This window comes from Macrobrachium rosenbergii, chromosome 56, assembly GCF_040412425.1.
Source record: "Macrobrachium rosenbergii isolate ZJJX-2024 chromosome 56, ASM4041242v1, whole genome shotgun sequence".
NCBI classification, from domain to species: Eukaryota; Metazoa; Arthropoda; class Malacostraca; order Decapoda; family Palaemonidae; genus Macrobrachium; species Macrobrachium rosenbergii.
Window position 1 is genome coordinate 52,338,367 of NC_089796.1, and position 17,736 is coordinate 52,356,102.

The window sequence follows — 17,736 nt, forward strand, 5'->3', positions numbered from 1 at the left end:
ATGAACGTGAGCCACTTAAACTAGATATAAAGTCAAAAATGAAGGTTAAAAAAGTTCCAGAGCTTCCAGAAGCATACACCAATATTCGACCAGCATACATCACCAAAAACCCCAATCCACCTCCAGTTGCAAGCCAATCCTTACCAGCACCAGAGTTGATCAGGTCACATTTGAAAAAAGAATGGGGGTGGAAACAGAAATGAGAAGCATGGCAGACACATTGGACAACACTACCACCGATTTCCAGCAAGCTGTCAAGAATTGACAAAGTGCTCCTGTAAGAAGGTTTGCAAAGGAAGATGCAAGTGCTCTCAGGCAGAGCTTCCCTGTACATTACTCTGCAGCTGCATATGTGAACAGTAGCAGGTCAAGAAACAGCAGCACGGTATGCATAACTTTGAAAATGTACTAGCCAGGACAAAACTTATGTAAAGAAAGAAAAACACCTTGGCGATCATCTTGAGAAATATGTTTCAGAGTGCTTTTTAAACAGGAAAATACAGTTCAGCAGGCTTCAAAACATAGAAATCCACACTTAGATCATGCAAATCAGACAACTACAAATATTTCTAAGCAAAACATCTACTTCGGGTGGTTATTTTGGCAGCCATCTTGAAAATGGCCGCCATCTTGGATTTTCAATTGGCCAATCGGGCAGATTTGATTAGTATACCTTGGTGGACACTTGTGCCAAATTTGATGCTTGTATCATCATTTGCACGATTTTTCTGTTATCTGCCCCGCTATTAGTGTCTACTAGAGGTCAACACCATGAACGTTGATTTGTGCATCTGCAAAGTCCTTGGATCAGTATCAAACGTTTACTCCAAAGGAACTTTGTTACTATTTTTTTTCTTTTTTCTTTTCTTTTTTTTTTTTGCCTTTTATCGTGGATGGGTTACAGGAGGATTTACATCCTGTGTTAAGTTGTGGTTTAGTACTTATCAGTTTGTTATGGGTAATTTGTCAGTTGATTTCGATTTTACAAACTTGTATTATTTTCAACTATAAACTATGCCCTAAGATATGTTCGGGCAGATAGTAAAGTTAATTTATCTGTCCGCTATGAGCACGACAATTCGAACTAAACAGTGAGTAATATTACAAGAGTGAAACATTTCGTTGAATGTCAGTTACTGCCTGTGGAATGGAGCTATAACTTCAACTTTCCTATTTTTGGTATGCTCTGACCTTCAGGGTAAGTTCCTTCATTGGAAATGTTGCATTTCCATTTTTCCAGAACTACAGTAACATTTTTTTATCCTTTTACGAATTTGTAAGCCTGAAGTAGAATTTAATCCAAAATTTTTGAGTTATTACATATCATAGACTAAAATAACAATTACAGTAAATGTTAATTATATTTCGTTTTGTTTTCTTAAATGTTGCTAATAAACGTAAATTAAATTTCTTAATGATTATCCTGCCTTTAAACTTCAATAAAATTCTATGTGAGGAACGTGGAAATATGTGGAAGAGGCCCACGTTGAATGTAGGTTGGAATTTCTTAGGTCTCCCCCACAGTTAGTAATGGACTTAGACAAACATCTTACTCACCTCTATGTCTGCCAGCCTTTACCCTCTGCAAACCTCTCAAATCTTTAGATGAAAGTCTCCATACTCTTGTGCTTTTCAACAAATCTTGGCAATTTTGGTTTTGCAGTTACTGTATTAGTGCTAGCGCTATTTGCCTGTTCTTCAATTTCCGGCCGGACTTATTCGAAGTTCATATTCCCGCTGTCTTTCATTATCTTGTCTCTCCCTTTCAAATTCCTCTTTTGCTGCTTCTCTTCTCTCTGTCGTTGTGCATGAGCTAGAGTTTATTATTCAGTTGCAAATAACTTCACTCATGTCCTTCCAACCCCATCACCCTGGCCAGCTCATCAAGTTTTGCTGACTTTGTCGTCATGCTGAACTATATACAGTACAGCAGGGTACTTACCTTATGGGATGACACTATAAAATAATCCCACCCAATCACTGCAACCAAATTTACTCTGGTCAAAACACAAATTTAGTTTCACACAGAGTGTGTGGAATTGGGCTCAGTGATGACAGTAGTTTTGCAAATGTTGTGGTTAAAACACTTAGTTTTAGATAAAATATAAAAAACTTTTCACAACAGTGTACAATGTTCTACTTCGTGGAAGTAGTCTATCAGTGACTTTTCCTGAGAACTGCTCCTCGCTTCCAGTCAACACTAAATTAAACTCCTCTGAACTGAAGTATTGTATCTTTTCTGCAGGATGCAGCTGGAGGAGTAATATCGGACTGCCTTCAGTCTGTCTGTCTCCCTCTAGCTCTGATTTATTACACTGTATTACCACAAGTAGATGGCATGTGATCCTAGTCAATTCGGGCAATCTGGAAATATCATGAACATACAGATTATATAAAGCTTCTATGATATTCGCAATTAACACACGTTTAAACACACAAAATATGGTATGGAGCAAATGTCTCTTCAAAACAGACTTGTGTATGGAATTAACATATAACAATACAAGGTTATCCCACAAGACAACTCTCTTCTCAAAATTGCAACAGAAAATGGTGTTTGCAGGAATTATGCAAAGTGAAAAACATTCTCATCAATAAGACTTTCACATGAAACAACGTATTACCAAGCGTATTGGGAAAATCCATCGCCAACAATTCACCGTCAAAGAAATCACCGTCAAGCAATTCATCGGGAATATTTCTTTTTACTCTTGACTCGAGTTGTTTAAGAGGCTTATCTTCTGATTTCAGTCGTTTTAGTGTCAAACAACTCACCCCAAAACAAGTAATACTTTGGCTAAAGAATTCTTTGAAAATACCGCCTCGGTTTGTTCACACAGAGGAACTGTATAGTCTTTCATTATGAAATCAGTAAAATATTTTATAAACCCTTCTTTGGAGATGGATCTTCCGTTTATTCATGAGAAGGTAAAGAACATTGTGCATTTTTATTGATATTCATTCAAAGAAAAAAAGTGAAGAAAAAATACACTGCAAATATGAAAAATACTAAGAGAGGAAGTGTCGAGCCTGGGTTACTGACTACAGCTGGTGTCAACTTCGTTAATTAAGACTTCGAATGATCATGATCACTTTGCGGATGCCGCAAGTGTCGAAGCAGTATGAATTTGATCAAGTCGAAATAAAGTTAGGATTTCACATGATTTTCTTCTTTCAATATTATCAGTTGCCTTTTCTGGATGTAGTTAAGCAGTAGATACTTCGAAAGGAGCAATGCAAAACATCTAATACCAAACAGATTCTGAACCAGCTCTTCCACTTAATCGTAAAGATATAAATTTTCCTGCAGGTATTGTTCTGAAAAAAATTTCATCCGTTTTTCTCGACAATCCTTCACAACGTTCAGGATAAGCGAGGGGGAGTGGTAAGCAGGCGGCTGAGTTCGTGGTTCACTTTTTACTGTGAATATGTTTGAATGTTATTTGTGTCCGGCGAGTTGCCTGTGTTGTCTGCGTCAGGAATATCAGAGAGGCTCTTTTTTATATAATTCAAGTACGTTCTTTAGTAAAGTAACCTATGTAGAAATTTTGAGAGGGAACCGAGGTGGCGACGAGACGCGCAGAGGGGCAAAATGCGTCTTTCTCGAGGGTATATCATTTATGTGAACTGAACGCTCTCCAGTTCGTCACCTCCCCAGCCAAGTTGTCCATATTGTAACGAGAGCCGGTTCATTTGGTATGCTAGTTTGATTCTTTCACATTTTTAACATCCGAGGTTTAATCCAGTTAATATTTGTTTGAAGTGTAGCCTGACTGTTCGGAAATAAGTTTTGTGCAAAATTGTAGCTTTTAGAGGCATGTTTTTTTGTTTTATAGGGGTTTGTATAGCCTTCAGCATTGTGTCTAGTACCCGACCGCGTGGTCCTCAGGGATGTCCATCAAGTTTCTTGCATGTTGAGTTTTAAGTAGTCTATTTTTTTTTATTTATTTATTTTTTTTTTTTTATAAAATTGTAAAACCCTGCCTGATCTTGAAGGACCTTCACTTCGATGTTTGCTGGTAGTGCCCTTCAGGCCTGACCATCCCAGTCCCATACCATCAGGGACTTAGAACCTTCCCAGTCGTGGGGAAAAATTCGCGATAGGTATTGCAACTTTAACGCATGCGGATGAATTCTTATATTTCGATTCTAGGCTTAGAGAAATCTACGACTGTTGGCTAACAGCCAACATTGGTATGCTGATTGGGCATTTAAAACCGAAGTGTTATCACTTCATCGGTTTTATACTATTCATGGTTTAGAGGAAAATATTTAATTTCCACTTGCATACACATTATTATCTGCTATCAGGTACATATCAGATATTTTGGGAAAAGATAAGGAACTTACTTTTATTTGTCAGCATCCCCATTATCGATATCAACTGATTTTGAAAAACCAATCATAAAAGCCTGTTCAGAAATACTGCCCTAAATTAAGCAACGGGAGCATACTGCGTACTCTTTTTCACTTTTCTCAGCGCATCATGAGTCAGATTCTGTGCGATGGTTTACAGCAGGGCTACCAATCGGACTGATTTTGCTCAGGATCCAGAGAAGAACGGGTCTGCTAACGCGCAGGTCTGAGTCTTAGCCGTTAGGATGATGAGCCCACGCGAGCCCAAACCTCGACTGGGGTCTCTGGCTAAGCCAACCCAAATCAAAGATTTGGCTTAAAAAGGCAACCCCAAATATGTCCCTCTATTAATATTTTATCTTTATCCTATCTCTAAAGATTTCTTTGATGGATAATAATTTATGTGTAGATTCTAGCACAAAATACCAACTGTGCTAGAATTGCCTTGTACAACGACTCATTTGCCAACATTTCTTCTCGTAATCAATGTCAGTGTGAAAACAATTTTCCTGGTCAAACACGTTGTTAAAATATTGCCAGCACAATGCTGAACAACTGCACAGTTTTTGACCGCTTTAACACAAAAAGGAAAACCAAATCTTTAGGTTTAAGCATAAGTTTCTTTCGTTTCTTCGAGAGGTGAAAGTTTCAGAGATGCATGCATACAAGCATGTCGACGATTTGATAAACTTAACCAAGATAATGCTATGATTTGCTCTTCGCATTTTTGCAAGGATGGTAGTACTGACGACATGAAATCAAGCTGCAAGATGGAAAGTTTGTTTCTGATTCTTCCATTCGTCAGGGAAAGGCAGAATATAGCGTTTCTTATAAGTCATATGGAAGTCATTTTAACTTGTTAGGCCAAGAGAAACAGCGTGTGAACTGGATAACAATTGTTATCCAGTTCGATTGCAAGTGCAGATGACTACTTGGGCAAGAAAGGTCTCTTAAACAGCAGCAGTTTGGAAGAAACTGCTAATTTCATTTATGTTGTTGATAATTGGTTTTGATATTATGAATTCTTCTTCAGTATATGATGACAGTGATACGAAATGCCTTTGGGATTAATTATGAGGAGCAGAAAAAGGTAGATACCATGAAAACAATGATAGTAGCACACTCACGATTTAATTGCCTTTATAGATTTCAAAATTGAGAAATTCTGTTAAATCTCTTACACACCTTTACAAATTGCTAAGTAAATTATATAGCCTTAAATTCATACCTACGAGGCGATTAAATCAAGATATGTTGGAATATTTTTTTGGTTATATACGTCAAATGAATGGACCACATGATAAGCTAAATTCGGTGAATTTTCAATTTTGCTTGAGAAAGTACTTGGTAGGAAAAGACATTGCACTGTGATGTGAAAGAAAAAACCCATTAAATGTGAAAAAGACAAATTTGATTTTTAATTAAGCAGTTGTCATCTTCTGCTAGTTCACAGCAGTGAACGAACAGAAATTACCAGTAGAAGTGTGTCTCATTAGCATTTTTAGTATTTTCTTTAAAAATCTAACCAATGAACCTGGAACTGAAAATGAAGGCTTAAAGGATGATGTTAGAGAAGAACAGAATCTGACCAAGAAAGAGGAAGGAAAACTTGAAAAATCAATTTCTTAAGTAATAGAAGATGAGTCTCCTCGTTACATTGATGGCTGCATCGTCAAGAAATTTGCATTGAAATATCTTAACTTAGGCGTTCAAACAACAGACTGAAATTTATCAGAAAATTCATGGCTGAGCACAATCAAGGTCGGCAGACTACATGCAGCACCTTCTGATGCTTTCACGTCTCAGTTGTCTGTCTATTATGAGAGAGACATTTATTACAACTCATGGCGAAACTGCATCAAGTAAGTCGTTTGATTCTGAATTAGAACTGTCTGAAGCTGATGTCCCAAAGATGTATAATTAGGATGAATTATCTAAAAACGACTGTAATAAAGAAAAAGAAAAAGAGCCAGTGCCAAAGCATGAGATGAAAATCTATGAAACTAATAAACTAATACCACAAAGGTGTCGAGTTCCTTGTTCTTATTTTGTTACATGAATCCATACAATAATACTTACGATGAAAACAGTTTTGTTTTTATCCCTCTTACTGGACATTTTTATCCTCTCAGACCTTTGAGGACTCATGGCTTTGTGAATTTGTTTAGCATTAAAGTGAAAAATAGGAAAAACTTTTAACTGAAGATAAGTTTTACTAAAGGAAACGGATTATTATCAAAAAAAAATTACCGCTTAAATGAGCGCGGTAGCTGGACATACGAATCTCTGGCGGAGAGGGCTCATGTGACTACCGCGCACCAGGACCCACTCATATATAAGTGGGTCCTGCTGCGCACAAAAGGTCTAATTTTCGTTACCACGTCAACAGACCCGTTCTTCTCTGGATCCTGATTTTGCTGGAAGTCTGTGCATCAGTGGCGTAGCTAAGGGTGGGCATGGGCGGGCACGTGCCCAGCCACGAGAATCCTGTGCCCACCCACTGGCCACGGGCCCACTAAGGCTTCTCTATTGACGAAATACTTTCAAATATAATAAATATTCTCCCTCAGCTTGGAATCAACATCATAAGTCTCTTAAATGCAAGCTCATTTAATTTAGTAACACTCTTAAACCAACTTCACACCTCTTCACAACCAAAGTAGAGCAGTTACCCATATCCATTTTCTATCATTCCCGTACACGTCATGCAAACCACACACTGAGTCACCGACCCATTGCCCATACACAGCACAGCAATCTCACCCAGCCATCCTCCATTACCTTCAGGTAATGGAAGTTGAAAACTAATGTGTTTTATCTGATAATGTGTGTTTTCGTCTGGTTTCGTCACTCTTTAATGACATTGTCAGTTGTCTGAATAGCGGAGCGTCGGCAGTTGTTTACATTGTGTATCAGCTGTTGATATATTAGGGTGCGGTTTCGTTAATAAAATACTGAATATGTGTTATTTTATTATTTATATAATATGTGTTAATATGCGAAATATATTCACCAAACACACGTTTTAGTAGTATATTAGTGTAGTAGCCTGCAAGAGGTACGTAAGTGGTGCATAGTGATTCTTAAGGGTAGCCTATTCATCTTGTTTACAACTCTGGCCCCAGATTTACTAATGATCTTAGCGGCTGCTAAGGTTCAAAACACTCTCTTAGCTCCTCTAAGGCAACCTTGGGTGCTTAAGTCGTACCAGAAAACCATAGGCCTATGTGAGGCAAGCTAGCCTAGCCTTGAAGGAAAACAGGAAGACTGTAGGCTACTCAGTATTTGTCCAGGCATAACCTGTACATGGATTGTGGTGTTGACAGGTCCTCTTTTTTTTTTTATCTGGCACAGGTTGGATTGAGTTGCTGATTGCTGCAGTGTTCACAAAATTTAAATGGCTTTTAAAAAATCATCCATAAAGGATTATTGCAAGTTGACAGCGGGAGATGAGATGAAGGGTCCTAAAGAGAGGGAAGTAGAAAACATTAGTTCTGAAAGTTCAGATGAATCTGTACCTGATAGTATAGTGTGCGCCAATAATCCTACCACTTTCATGGAAGGTGACGCAAGTGAAAATGAGAAATACAAGGAAGACGCCAGTATATCCCATAATGTGTCAGAGGCATGTTCGTCACCAGCACTGCCAATGGATTTATCGGTTACGCCATCGTTGGGTCCAGCACAACCTAAACTTGAAAACTACCTCCAGACTATATATGGAAGCAAACACCGCTCCTTTCGCCAGGAATGGTATGCTACATTTCCATGGCTTGAATACTCTTAGAGTATTGATTGTATTTTTTGTTTTGCTTGTCGACATTTTACACTACCTAATGTGAAAGTTGAAAAATCATTCACCATTACAGGGTACAGAGATTGGAAACATGCAAGTGAAAAGGGAGGAGGGATAGCAAAGCATATTCATGCAGCCTATCATAGTGATGCAGTGGTTGCTTGGGGTGAATGCAAGAAAATGAAGGATATGACACCTCTGTGAGGTAGTTAATGGGAGATAGTTTCAAGAAGAAAATGAAAGAAAATCGTCACTTCATAAAGTCATTAGGGCAAGTAGTTTTGGTGACTTGTACACAGAAACTGGCTCAGAGTCAGAGAGGGCATAGAGAAGGAGAAGAGACCGACAACTCAGGCAATGTCAGGCAAATTTTAAAATCAGTTGCCAGTCATGATCCAATTGTAAAAGATCGGTTAGAGGGTGGGCCAAAAAATGCCAAGTACACATGCCCAGAGATACAAAATGAAATAATTTGTATTTTAGCCGAGATGATTAGGACAGAAATTGTAAATGAAGTGAAGGAAGCCAATTTTTCTCCTTAATAGTTGATGAAACTAAGGATGTATCTAAAACAGAACAATTATCCCTCATTATCAGGTACTATTACAAAGAAAACCTTTATGAGAGTTTCTTAGACTTAAAGCTGCTTCTAAACTTGATGCAAATGCACTAACTCACGAAATACTTATTGTTCAAAAAAGACATGAAATTGATTTCAAGGCCAATTTAGTTGGTCAAGGTTATGATGGTGCCTCAGTTATGAGTGGCAGACACAAAGGAGTTGCAGCACGCATAAAACAAGAGGCACCATTTGCTTTCTATGTACACTGTCATGCCCATCGTCTAAATCTAGTTCTTGTCGATGTCATCAAATCTTACCTGACGCTTCACAATTTTTCTCATTGTTGGAAAAACTGTATGTATTCGTTAGTGGTTCGTATGCCCATGCAAAGTGGATAGATGTACAAAAGGAACTGTATCCCAATGAGCAAACAAGAGAGCTAAAGTGACTTTCAGATACCCGATGGGCTTGCAGGTATGACGCTTGCAAAGTAGTCGGAGACAGGTTGTCTGATGTGGTACGTGTTCTGGAAGATTTAGCAGATGACTTCAGTGCAGATAGGACTATTGATGCAAGAGGGCTAATATGCCAAATAAAATGCTCATTTTGTTATGAGGTTAGTCATCATGACATATATTCTTGGTAAGATAAATCAATTATCAAATTTGCTACAGTCAGCTAACCTTGATTTGGTAAAAGCTGTAGAATTAATTGAAACTGTGACAGTTCAGCTTGAAGAGACGCGTTCAGATCCATCTTCTTTTGATCCTTTGTGGGATGAGGTGGAGAAGAGTTCAACAGCTCATGGTTTTGATACTTCAGAGTGTAGACCATCAAGTAAACGTAGAATTTCTACAAAATTGCAGGAGTTTGTCGTTGTTGATTCTATTAGAAAACAGTCAGGAAGCACACACTTTGACCTCAGTGTTAAGGATTCAGCACGAATTCACTTTTTTACCCTATTTTAGACCATATGTTGTCAGAAATGAAAAGACGATTCAGTAATGAACCCTGCACGCTTATGAAAGCATTACAGTCACTTAATCCACAAAGTACGGAATTCTTATCTTTCGAGAAAATGTGTGGACGTATTCATGCATATAATGCTAACACTGAAGATCTCAAACATGATCTGTACTCTACAAAACGCTTGTTAGAAAGACGCTACAAGGACGTAGGTGACACTGAAAGGCCTAAATCATTGTTAGACGTACTGAAAATTTTTAATCCATAAGAGGAGGCATTTCCTGAACTCAGCAGGATAGCCAAAATTTCTGTAGTTGTTACCTGTGGCGTCAGCTTCAGCAAAGAGAAGTTTCTCTGCTCTGAAATTAATTAAGGCTACTCTCAGAAATGCAATGGGCAATGACAGATTAAGCAGTCTGCTGCTTCATCACATATAATGTATAGCAAGCAATTTTTTCAAATTGTATGTATGTATGTATGTATGTACATACATACATACATACATATATATATATATATATATATATATATATATATATATATATATATATATATATATATATGTATGTATGTATGTATGTATGTATATATATACATATATATTTCGTTCATCCATTTAATTTTTGATCAAGAAACCTATTACATAATAGACTTATAAAAAGTCTATTTTTTTGTTCTTGTATTTCCATGCTTATGTTTTACAATTTCTATACGCACAGGAATTAATGTGTTTTGCATAGCTCATTTTATATTTTTCAGTTTCATGTCTGTAATTCCTATTCTGTAATTACGTATAATTATAATGTACCTGATTTCTGTACATCTCTGTTTTACTTGATACAATATAACAGAATCACAGATACCTGTATAATGCCTGAATATACACCGCTGGTCTCAGAATATGCCCTAATACCCTTCTCATACACAGTGCTCCCATTGCTGGTTTTTTCCACCCAAATCTGGGTTTATGTGGTTCCATCTGGGTGCATGGGTTTTTTATTCAATGATATGGTAAGATATGGGTTTTTTCTGCTTTCGCAATGACAGTTTAAAAAATACAGATGAGTATCACTCAAACATATCGTATAAATATTGTAATGCATACCATATTTATTATAAATTATTAAAATATCATAATTTAAGTAGATATATACGCATACAGTTGGAAATAGTTATGCAATGAAGCGAACGAGAACGGATCACGTTCGGTCCTGGTTTAAACAAACTTCAAGTGCGCAGCACAACGGTGCCCGGAGTGTCGGTGATGAAAAACTCATCAATCTCATACGGGCTGCTCATTTCTCTCTATAATGTGGTTCGGATTCCACAATAAGCTGTAGGTCCCGTTGCTAAGTAACCAATTGGTTCTTAGCCACGTAAAACAAGTCTAATCCTTCGGGCCAACCCTAGGAGAGCTGTTAATCAGCTCAGTGGTCTGGTAAAACTAAGGTATACTCAACTTTTCTTACTTATGTTGTTCTGGATCGGTGTGTTGGCAACTGCTTGTTTGCACATCGCTGTGTTATTCTGTATCTGTGATTGTTTTTACTTTGAGACTGCTATTGAAGATGAGTGAGCCAGGGCCTTCTAGCCCTTCGAAAAAGATGGCTAAAAAGTGGTATAAGCAAAGTTTCAAACAAGTGTGGTTAAAAGATCCCCAATTAAAAGACTGGCTGCCGGAGGATTGCAATGAAAAGGGGGTATGCTACTGTAGCTGCTGTAATACGAAAGTAAAAAATGCAAATAAGTCTATGTTATTAGCACATGTTAATACAGCTAAGCATCAGAAAAACGTAAAAGTTGCCAAATTAAGTGTAACGTTGGACGCTTTTGTTAAAAAACTTGCACCAACAGAACAGGAGGAAGTTGCTAAGGCAGAACTGACTATTGCTGCTTTTGTATCTGAACATCATTCACCATTTGCTCAGGTCGATCATTTGAGGGAAGCACGCAAAAAGGCTTTCCATGATAGCAATGTTGCGAAAAAGGTAGCTATGAAAGCGACAAAAGCAGTTTATCTTATTCAAGAAGGAATAGCCTATCATGAGAAGATGGAAATTTCTGATATATGCAGAAATAAAAAATTTTCGATGCTAATCGATGAAAGTACAGATATGCCGGTGTCTGAAGGTTTGGCAGATGTTGTACGATATTTCGACACTCGAAAGCATGATGTGGTTGGTATGTTACTTGACACAGTTTTAGTTGAAAATGGTAGTGCTGAAGAGCTGTATCGGGAAGTAAAAGATCTTTTAGATAAGAAGGCTATCCCACTGCAAAATGTTGTTGGTTTCGGAAGTGTCAATTGCGCCGCCATGATGGGCAAAAAGAGTGGGTTTCAGGCTTGGCTAAAACAAGATGTTCCAAATATTTTTACAATGGGATGTGTGTGCCATTCATTTGCTTTGTGTGCCAGTCACGCAGTTAAGGTATTGCCATCATACTTTGAAACATTCATCAAGGAGATTTCATCTTACTTCTCACGAAGCAGTAAAAGAATAAAAGATTTTAGTACTATACAGGATGTAACAAATACAGTAAGCCATAACATCCCTAAGCTAGCAGAAACGCGGTGGTTATCTCGAGGCAATCTAATGAAAGTGATTCTTGAACAGTGGGATGCGTCACTTTTAAATTTTCAAAGTCAGTTTAAGACTGACAAAGTTGATGGAGCTAGTTCTATTTACAAAACTATGATCAATGCTGGAACGAAACACAGGCTTCTTTTTCTAAATTATGTGTTGGAAAAAGTCAACACTTTTAATATTGAATTCCAGTCCAAACAATTCAGATTACATTTATTGCATTTAATGGTTTATACAGAATACCAAAACACCTTGAGCTTTTTTATAAAGGAAGAAGTCCTAAGCTCCTCAAAAGTATCAGAAATTAACCCAAGCAACACACAGATTCATAAGAAACTTAGTGATTTATATTTAGGTGGAAGATGTATGAGTATTTTGAAGTTGGTACCACTTGGCGAGAATATTGAGTGTAGATTTAAAGGTGACTGTTTGAAATTCCTCGTTCAGCTATGCATACAAATCAAACAACGATTTCCCCTGAATGAGGAGGGACTTGTAGCTGGTCTAAAGATCTTATGCCCAACAGATGACTGCAACATACCACCATCGATTGCCAAATCAGCAATGAATTTCCCGCAACTGGTTCCTGAAGAGCAATTAGACGATTTAGACGATCAATGGAGATCATTTCGCTTATCTAAACAAGACATAGTACTCTCTTACGCAATAATCCCTGAATTTTGGTATTCTTTGCGACATATCAAAGATGGACTTAATCAGTCAAAATATGGACTACTTCCGAGTTTCATGACTCATTTAACTATTCTACCGTACTCTTCGGCCTGAGTAGAGAGAATATTTTCGCAGGTTAACCAACTTAAAACCAAGGGAACAAATTCACTACAGACAGAAACTGTTAAGGATCGCTTGTTGGCAAAGCAGGCAATATCTCGGCTTAACCAGAATTGCTTCACATGAGAGCCTAAACCTGAGTTAGTGAAAGAAGCTGTGGACGGTGTCTGCCATCAACGTTATGAAAAACGTCTTCTAAAGCAAAGAAGTCTGTCGAAAATGACCTTATATGAAGTTGATGAAACATGTTCAGATGACGAATGTTAGCTATATTAGTGAACCACAGCTGCTACCTTCCCCCTTCTCAGAATGCTAAGTAACTTTATCATCTTAAATTTGACGTAGATAATGTTAATTATCAATAAATGAATCATACTGTAATCCTGGGTTTTTTCTTGGAAATCTGGGTGTTTTTGGGGAAAAATCTAGGCTTATTTCAAATTACTGAATGGGAGCATTGCTCATATGGCTTCAGAATACCTCTGAAATTGGTCACATGTCAAAATTTTCTTGGCTGGGCTTACAGCAACCCCCCCCCCTCTCCGAACCCCCAGCTGTATAGGCTCGCTCTGCTTGCCTAGTGCTTGGAAGAATAATCTTATTATTCCTCCAAGGCCTAGTGCCCCCCCCCCATATTCAGCTGTGCCCCCTTGGTGCTCACCCACTGACAGGCTCCAAGCTACGCCACGCTGAGCATGCTACCTTTAATAGGATTTTTTCCACAGTATCTGCATCTTTTGAGAAATAAATGAAATTATATTAATTTTACTGTTTTGCTTCAGTATATTTGTCACTTTTGAAAAATAACCGAAAATAAGTGTGTACACACGCACACACTTTTTCTTTCCTTGTATTGTTTTCTCTTTTGGTCATGAATTATGTAGCGATGATTTGTTTGACGGTGTGCGGTTTGGCCACGAATTGTTCCCGGTGATGTTTTCTCTCAATTCAATTATGAAGATGTGTACTAGAGTAGCGAACGGATGGGAACTTGAATTGAGAGAGAGAGAGAGAGAGAGAGAGAGAGAGAGAGAGAGAGAGAGAGATAAGCACATTTTAGGTGAATGTAGATGCTTTCTAAATTAGAGAATGAATTTAAATGGTTCAAGAGAAAACATACTGTGGCGAGTTACGTTGTAGATCTGAATTGTAATAAAGGGTCGTTAGGTGAATAATTGTAAATACAATATATATATATATATATATATATATATATATATATATATATATATATATATATATATATATATATATATATATATATATATATAGAGAGAGAGAGAGAGAGAGAGAGAGAGAGAGAGAGAGAGAGACTGAAGTGTAGGATCAGGAACAAGAAGGAATTGTCAAGATTTGTATGGAGGTGAATTCTGATGCATTCGAGATGCGAGAGAGATGGACCGATAGGGATGAGTGTCTATCCTATCATCGAAGGGAAACACGATGGACGGAAAACAAACCTGCGGTGAGGATGAGAATTCACCTGTGAAAGACAAAAGTAAAGTTTCTGTGAATAATAGTGTCTCGTTACAGGGTATTAGCCGAAGACCAAGGGTTCAGAGCTCACCCAACCATTCTAAATGTGAATGCAATTGCCTCTCACTTGGTTCCTTTCACCAATTTATAGTATATCGGATATGACTACCTTTTATCGGGTTCTTAAGAAAAGCAGTGGAGCACTACGAACAACCAGAATTTAGGCGACAGGATGAACATTAACACTCAAGCCAAATTTTTTTTAATGGAACCGCCGACGAACTTATTACATCAAATCTTTTGGACATACTGTAAGGGCGACAGAGCTGAAAACATTTGTTTACCATTTCCATAATATGAAGAAAATGAAGACCATCGAAGCTTCTAAGTTATTAAATATATGTAAAATGAAGTCGACAACTTTCCAGATACAGTACCATAAACTTAACAGAAGTAGCAAGACGGAGAGAGCGAAAAATGCGATGCAATGACCAATAAAGATTTCAACAGCTTACAAATCGAAGAAGTTTGAAAAGTTTGTCTATGGTAAAACATGATATAATTTCTATGAATCATCTCCCGGATTCGTAGCGTCAGCCACTTCCAAAACACGAACAATAATTGCTGACTCGAGAGATGGAACTAGTGCAATAAAAAGTTTTGCAAATCCATGTGAGGCATTTTCAAGAACGCTTAATATGTCAGTCTACAGACTCGGAAGTGTTTTTTTTTTTTTTTTTCTCACATGCCACAACACAAAGATGTTTCCATCGTGACGCTTCAAGTATGATCGAGCCAGCATGAAGTGAGAAACAGCTGCTTAATTTAAACAGGAGAGTAGTCCTATTCGATGATTACGGGAGGGGGCACACCCCTTCCCCAAAAGATACTAGGAATGAATAAACAACTATTGCCAGCCGAGAGGCGTGTGAAAAAGATCGTTCTGGAGTGCTACTTGTTTCCAAGAAGTCTTCGTTTCTACGAATGATGATGCTGAGAAAACTGAAGTGAGATTGGAGAGTGAGATACATCTCTCTGGGACGAAGAGCCTGACTGGCAACGCAAAGATACTGTAGGCAGGCAGGCAGGTGAGGTTGCGGCTCTGATCCCGACTCTCTACCGCTCTCGCATACACATACAGTACACGGTTGCGCGGCCGTGTCGTTGTTGATAGTGCCGCTATTGATCGAGAACCCACCGTTACCACCCACCCCTCTCGCCCGGTTCTCATCTGGCCCACCATCGTGAATCGTTCAGCCTGATAGGAGGCCGTAACACGCCACAATCCGAAATCTTACCTTAGCAGTGGGGCGGTTTAAGGACTCTCATGGTGAGTAAATGTGCACAGAACACTTCGAGACCACAGCAGGAAGCACACTGACGACTCACCGTTCCCGTTCCCGCCACCCGTTCCCCTCGCTTGTTGTCATAGCAACCCTCGTACCACGCGCACGCTCTTTAACTGTGGCTGGAATCTCTTCTATCAGTTAAACCATTTTCAAACAATTTAAAACTACATCAGTTGATAACCAGGACAACCAAAACACGAAAGAGCGTGAACAGCGATGCTAGAGAAATGAGCAAGATAGGCTGCTCGTTTACCTTTCATGGGGGAAGGGAGGGAGGATCAGAGTAAGGGTGGGCGAGGCAAGAAGTAACAGATGAAGAAGATAGGCAATCACTGACCCCATTCGAACTTTCAAATGCACAAGAGTCGAAAACTCAGTCATTAGACACTGCATATACAGTAGAGGCATGTCAACGATTCGATGGTAAGGAAAATTCATTCCATGAGTCTCAAAGGGAACGAACGACGACATTCTGTAGCCTACCACACGATCACGGAGCTTCATCAGTAATTCTCTTAACAGTTAATTGCTCAAATATTTCTGAGAAATAAGAACTCTATAATAACCCCCACTCGTTCTCTGTGAACATGCACAAAGTCAGAGACATTTAAATCTTTCCCTTAACCATAATTCCTTGTTTATGGTTTCACACAAGACCTGTCATTTACTGTAGTTTTTGCTTGGCTTCAATGCTGCCCTATCACTATGGCAGTTTGAGCGCAACAGATCTTCGAGTCAGTGGCTGGTTTCAGATTAAGCAAGTAAAGTGACCGCTGACCATGTCGCACAAACTGAGGTTTAGCAGCCCAGATAACAAATTATGCCACATCTCTGCTTTTTATGATAAAAAAAAGAATTAGGTTTCCGATGAAAATATCTGAAGTCATGTGTTTTTAATGTCAGTTATAAGCTGGTGGTCATTACTTTAGCAGCCTTTCACTTTAGTGGGCTCCTCTAAGCCCAAACTACATCACCCCCTACTACAGTATATATGTATATATATATATATATATATATATATATATATATATATATATATATATATATATATATATATATATATATATATATATATATATATATATATATATATATATATATATATATATATATATATATATATATATATATATATATATATATATATATATATATATATATATATATATATATATATATATATATATATACATATATATATATATATATATATATATATATATATATATATATATATATATATATATATATATATATATATATATATATATATATATATATATATATATATATATATATATATATATATATATATATATATATATATATATATATATATATATATATATATATATATATATATATATATATATATATATATATATATATATATATATATATATATATATATATATATATATATATATATATATATATGTATATATATATATATATATATATATATATATATATATATATATATATATATATATATATATATATATATATATATATATATATATATATATATATATATATATATATATATATATATATATATATATATATATATATATATATATATATATATATATATATATATATATAAATATATATATATAAATATATATATATATATATATATATATATATATATATATATATAAATGGATGTGTAAAGTCCCCACTCAACGGGTTCTCCATGATGAACATCCCGTTTTCTGCAGTGCCTTCACATGCGACCTAAGGTTGGACGAACACAATCTTATTATCATTATTGTGAATCGTATATTTATTACCTGTTCCTTTGCCCTTGTACCACATATATGTGTCAGAGTATTCTTATGTCCAACC

The 17,736-nt window shown here is 37.0% G+C and overlaps 1 protein-coding gene across 19 annotated transcripts in view; it reads right to left on the reverse strand.

Annotated features, from left to right (window-relative positions):
- Positions 1-15,953, reverse strand: part of LOC136836319 (regulator of G-protein signaling 9) — a 1,320,722-nt gene extending 1,304,769 nt beyond the window's left edge. For 18 of the 19 annotated variants that reach the window (XM_067100474.1, XM_067100467.1, XM_067100472.1 and 15 more), the window contains exon 1: positions 15,832-15,953. The gene's annotated coding sequence lies outside the window, so the exon portion shown is untranslated. The remainder of the gene's footprint in view (positions 1-15,831) is intronic. The other variant, XM_067100447.1, reaches the window with a different exon arrangement.
- Between the last annotated feature and the right edge of the window lie 1,783 nt (positions 15,954-17,736).